Source organism: Gavialis gangeticus, unplaced genomic scaffold (assembly GCF_001723915.1).
Source record: "Gavialis gangeticus isolate Ggan-Ray unplaced genomic scaffold, GavGan_comp1, whole genome shotgun sequence".
In the NCBI taxonomy this organism is placed as follows: domain Eukaryota; kingdom Metazoa; phylum Chordata; order Crocodylia; family Gavialidae; genus Gavialis; species Gavialis gangeticus.
The window spans coordinates 41,136,198-41,142,546 of record NW_017728995.1 but is presented as its reverse complement, the minus strand read 5'-3'; positions in this window follow the sequence as shown (position 1 = coordinate 41,142,546).

Sequence of the window (6,349 nt, the reverse complement as noted above, 5' to 3'; positions counted from 1 at the left end):
AGGGGGGGGGAGGAGGAGAGGGGAGGGGAGGGAAGGGGATGATTAGAAACTGCAGATCAGCTACCCACAAAAAAAATCAGGGTTTTGTAAGAGATCTGAAATTGGGGTCTCAAAAGCTTAGTTTCCAATAGCTTACACAACTTCAATCTATAACTTATATTGCTGACTTTAATGGGAATATTTGTATGGTAAGATACTCCCCAAGGTAAATAACAACATTGGATTCTGTTCCATAGAAATCAGGATTCATGAGGACATGCAAAGTTGATAGACTAGTTGAACTTAGTATTGTGGCATCATACCAATGTGAAGTCACAGCATTGTGTCATGAACCATATCACTGTATTGGTCACTAGACTAAAGGAAAGAATTTATGCATAAATGGCAGGAAAAGGCTAGCTGCATAGAAAGGTGGCCAGACACAGAGTCCCGTCCTCAGATATGTTTAGGTTTGTGAAGGGGGAGGAGTAGAACAGGTAGAGTATATCTCATGGGAGGACAATTGAAATGGAACAAATATAGTCAAAACAGCCTTGAAACAAAATGAGACAAGTTGAAATGTTTCACCCATTGGCTATAATGGGGAAGGTTGAAACAGCCTATAATTTTTGTCATTTTTGGCCTGATTTGGATGAAGCTTGCAGGAATGGTAGACCCTTCTGAGGGCATGACGCCTGCCATGTTTCCAGAAGATGGGTGCAGGGGTTTGGAGGAAACTGGACCCCAAATTCCTGAAAGCAAAACTCATGTCATGTGTATGTGTTAAGCCACAGTGGGTTCAAAGCTGCAGGCCTGCTAGCCCCTGCAGAGGCCACGAAGCTTGCCACATTTCAAGGAGATAGGTGCAGGGGTTTGGGGGAAACTGTACCTCAAGCTGTGGACAAACAAAAATCGTGACATAGGTGACACTGTGTTTGTTAAGGCACAGCAGGGTGAAAGCTGCAGGCCTGGTAGCCCCTGCTGAGGCCACGAAGCCTGCCAGCTTTCAAGGAGATAGGTGCAGGGGCTTCTGGGTTCTGGGGCCCTGCACCTCTAGCTGCTGACAGGCAAAACTTGTGTCATGTGTGCTTGTACAACTGACTGTCTTTGCCTTGGCGCAGAAGCAGTTCCTGACTCTGTATTGATTCTTTCCCCTCCTTAGTCTGTGGTTTGTAGGTGTTAATCCTTGCTCATTAACTCATTATCCTAGCTAGCTACTGTGTTACACAGTCAATCATGATTCACTCAGGGACCAGCTCAATACACAGTAGCTAGCTAGGATAATGAGTTAATGAGCAAGGGAAAGTATATGATTTCCTGCATTGCCCTCAAAAGGCTAATAGAATGTGTGGTTCCATATTAAGACAATAACTGTAATCAAATCTGATGCTGAAGGCTTGAGACGGTAACCAGTAACGTGCAGAATTGACCAATGTATAAAATATCACAAATTAGCTTCAGGACAGGATACTAGCTGGCATGAGCCTCTGCTCTGTAGGGGAACAAAGAATGTCTTTTCTTAAGTACCTATGCATTGTATTTACATGCTTGGCATTAAGTTGATTACCGCATTTAGTGTTGGGAAGGATTTTTCTACTGTCAGGGGCTTTCCTCTGCTACACTGAGCTTAGCTGACCTGCTAGGATCATCTGAACATATTTCACCTGTTCACTTTTTTGATACTGCTGTGGCCTCAGGCATTGGTGACTGTATGTTTTCTCCTACTCTCTGTTTGTGGTACATAATAGTTTCCAGAAGACTAGGGTATTTTAGTGTATCTAAAATAACTGATCTTAATAGGATGGTATCTGGGACAAATCCAAGTCTGTGACCTATCTGAAAACTCAGTTAATGTGAAGAGAATGGGAGATGAAATATAAAGATCATGACATGCTGTTAATTTGTTAGAGACTGAGCAGGAATTCCAGAGGGCATGTAAAGGCTGAAGGCATAAAATAGGGGGGATAGTTGGGTAGTGATTAGGAATGGGCAGAAACAAAGAATTTGGTTCCACTTTAGAAGGTACCACAGGCAAGGAATGGCAGAGAGAGAAAATAAGAGTGAGATTTGTGTGAATGTCAAGGAGATGAATGCAGAGGTGTTGGAAGTAGAAGAGGTAGAGCTCATGGATAGGAAACAGATTATGGTGAGAAAAGAGTAAAAGACATGGAGATGGGGAGAGTGACAGAATTGAAGCTAAAAATAGTTGAAGGGGGATGACTGAGAAGCATTGGGTGATTGTAGTCAACATTTAAAAGCTTTGAGGAATATGACATAGGGCAAGGAGTAACAATTGATTGCTGATAATGGATGTCAGAATAATTTACTTGATTCAGATGTAATGGTGTAATGGTAAAATGGCAAGTGAACTAATCAAATGGCAAATTGGAAAACAAGAAATTCATGGGATTCTCAGAGCTGGGGTGGTGCAGATGCTATGGCACACAGTTGACAGCCCAGAGGTTAAAGTTTGAGGACAGAGCAGAAGTGTTCATGCTGCAGCCCTGACAGATTCCCACAAGTCAGCAAATTCTGCTAAGTAGCTTGTCACACAAGAACATGAAAAAGAAAGGGAAGGTTTCAAATGGATCAAAGGCTATAAAATGGACTGTTGAGGTTGTGGGTGCAACAGACCTATTTTTTCCCTTCTATAACTCTTCAACTCACAAAACCATAGGATGAGATTTCTGCTTGAGATACTGAATGAGAAATTGCTTATGGCAGCTGGAGCCTATAAATAACAAACAGTGATCACTTCCTACATGTATTTCAAAGTCTAAAGATTTGGAGACTTATTTTAGCATCTTTGAGCTGATGAAAGGTGAAAAGGATGGGTGTCACGTACTGACTGACTGTCACATACTATCAGATACCTGAATTTCTCAAACTCTTTTCAGTAGTTTTGTGTCTTGTGATTTGAACTGATAGTCAAGTAATTAACAGGCAATCATTTGATTCAAGCATGTGATTGAGGCAATCATGTGATTCAGGTAAACTGTGGCATTTTGTCTTTGAAATATTTGCTTCTCAATATATTTTTCATGGCCAAGCATGACCATGCGGTCTCTAAACAAACTGCTGATTATCTGTATTGTTTTCAATAGTTTGGTTTTTTCATAACTGACACTGGAAACTAGGGCTGTGTGAAACAGCACCATTCCGTTTCAATGTCTGTTTTGCTATTTTGAAAGGACAGTTTTGTTTCATTCAATTTCATTTTGAAGCACTGTTCTGTTTTGTCGAAATGGTGAAACCGTTTTGATGTTTTGCTCATAGGCTGTAACGGGGAATAATGAAAATACATAACACTTTGTCATTTCATGCCTGATTTAGATCCAAATTGCAGGGATGGTAGCCCCTTCTAAGGTCACGAAGCCTGCCACGTTTCAAGGAGATAGGTGCAGGGGTTTCTGGGAAACTGCACCTCAAACTGTTCAAAGCAAAACTCATGACACTTGCTGGCAGCAGCAGTCTCCTGTCATCTGGCGCACAGGTCCAAGGGCCCACACCCCCGGGGAAGGCTGTGGGGCTGTGCCAGACTCCTCCCCGGGGGACGGGCCCCCGGATCTGTGTGCCAGATGACAGGAGGAGGATGCCACCACCTGGGAAGATTGCTGCTGCTGCTGGCCCCAGGCAGCAGTGGCAGCCTCCTGTCATCCAGCACGCAGATCCGGGGACCCGCACCCCTGGGAGGAGTCTGGCAGCACTGGGAGGGCAGGTTGAGCTCTGTGGAGCTGGTCAGAGCACAGCCCTGGCTCTCCCTGCCTCCCGCTGCCGGACTTCAGTCTGACTGGCTCTGCCAGCCCCATGGAGCTCAGCCTGGCAGCAGGAGGCGGAGAAAGCCAGCTTTTTGTTTCATTTTGATTCTGCTGTTTCAAGTTTGAAACACGTTGAAACAGCTTCAAAATGAAACACTTGGTGAATTTTTTTACAGCCCTACTGGAAACTATATGAGCCTTATTCAATTCCATAATGCAACTGGACTGTTTGGTAGAATGGCTAGAATGCGGGGGGGAGGATGGGGGGTAAAAAGTGCCAGCTATTGAAAACAACTCTGAACACTTGTTAAGTTTAATTTATGTTTTTCTTCAAGTTTAGATCCTTCCTGGAAGAATAGGCATTTGATAAGAGGAGACTACAACAAACTTTATATTCCTGCAGATTATGGCCTTACACAGGGTATCAGGTCGTTCAATATCTTACACAAGTAAGATAAGTACACAAAGTAAAAGAAAGTTTTATGTTCTACCTATGAAAAGCCTCAAAGCCTAGTTAGATTTTTAAGACCTCACTGAGGCAGAAAAAGCTTCATATACATGGTAGCATAGGCTATTTAATTAAAGGCCAGATGAGGAAGCATTGTTCTAATAACGGCAGTAGACTACCTGGGAGACTGGCTCTTGTTTGATTCCCATAACAAAGAATCAAGCTGATCAGAATCGATCAAAACTTATCAACATTTCTCAAGATGTAGATAGTAAACATTTCAACTAATTTGCGGACTAAACATTATTCACTGAAATTTTTCAGTGAATTCATTGAAGAAGTACTTTTGAGATGATTACAATGCATTTGCAGGAAATTTATAATCAGAAAAAGGTGAAATTAATTGAATGAGTGATTTGTGAGGAAGTATTCACCCACTAAGTGATTAATCAGAATGTGCCATTTTTTCATTTTACATTTTTTTTTAATTTTATTAAGGGTAGTTAAGAATACAATTGTGTAGCTTGCCATAGAAACAGAACCCCAGATCTGACTATTCTGATTCACCTTCATTAGCACCTTGCTCTGTGAACAGATCCACTGTAATATTTGGAGTTATTCATGAAGTAATTTATTGATGAACTTTAATGGGGTTTTGGACCTGACCCACAGCAATTAAGGGTAGAAAATATCTATCAAATAGTTCTAGATACACTTTCACACCATGCTTGTGCCAGTCCATCAGTCAAATAACATTAAGAGGTGAGATTTGTCTTAAGTGTTATTTTGAAGTAGCCATCTAATACAGATTTAAGTCTGTAATGCTGCCTGTAAAGGATCATTGACATTAACAGCTGGGTAACAGTTTTAGAAATGAGAAATTACTGAAGCTCAATCTTTTTCACTCTTTCTTTGGTGATTAGCATAACATTTCCATTTCCACAATGGATGGTATTTTGGTTCTGCCTCAGAAAACAATTGTTCAGCCTCTACTAATGAACTCTTTTATTTATATTTAATAATTCAGCAAACCTGCAATTCATTCTGACTTGACTACACTGGGAAGGAATACAGAGTACCACCTACTACCCAGATCTGCTCAACTCAGAGGATGAAAATACTTGCCTGATGCTAATCTGTTTTCTTGATGCAGCACTGCCAAGTGGAATGTAAGCACAAAATATATAACATAGTGCTGTTTTCTTGTATGTCTGTGAGTGCCTTGCTGCTTAACTGCACTGTAAGGGGAGAGCTTATAAGTAAATTGTGACACTTGGTTCTTTTTTAATTTCTCCACTAGTTTTTGCCATTTTTCAATGGACAGTATTGCTTGACACTCCAAGCAATCTGAGGCCAAATAAAAACTGGGAAAAGAGATGGGAGGAGCTTTCAAATGACACTCCTCCCATCTCTTTCCCCAGTTTGAGCAAGATGAGGACTCTTTTAGGGATGCTAACACTAATACTTTACATGGAGGGATTGCTAACTGCTGTCTTACCAAATATCTGAGTATTCCCTGGATGTATAAGAATCCTGGAGTAACATAAAAATCAAATTTAAAGCTTTAGAAGTACAGACCCTGAAGTTGAAATGCAGTTTCCTTATTTCTTGGCTCATGTAAATTCTTGAGAACTAAAATTTCAGTTTAAAAAAGGGACCTTGCCATTTCTCTTAGTAGAGGTTTGATTTTTGTCATACTGCTGTACACCCATCTACTGAGAAACAGTTAAAAAGACCCTCTCTTTCCCTAGGTTTGTTTGAGTTGTATTTGTCCTAATTGTAGCAACCTTGTATTTTCAGTTCCAATGCAATCTAGGATGAAAAAAAATCTTTTAATTAGATTTCCAACCAAACAAGCCAAATCCCTCTGCTCACAGTCTAAAATACTTATCTTTATCGACTTAAGTAATGCAAAACAAAGATAAATAGTAACATTTCATTAACAGTCCATTTATTTGAACCGCAAATTCAAATTGAATTGACATTATTCATTACAGCTATCATTTCCCTTGAGACTGTATCATAGGCTTAAGCCAGAGACTAGGCTGTGATCTGTACTTTTATCTGTGGATTAATTTATTCAATAACTGTGTGTTATGAAAAAGTCAGGCAGTGTCAAGCAAGAAACAAAGCGAGCTCCTTTTCCCACCAAAAATGGCTACCC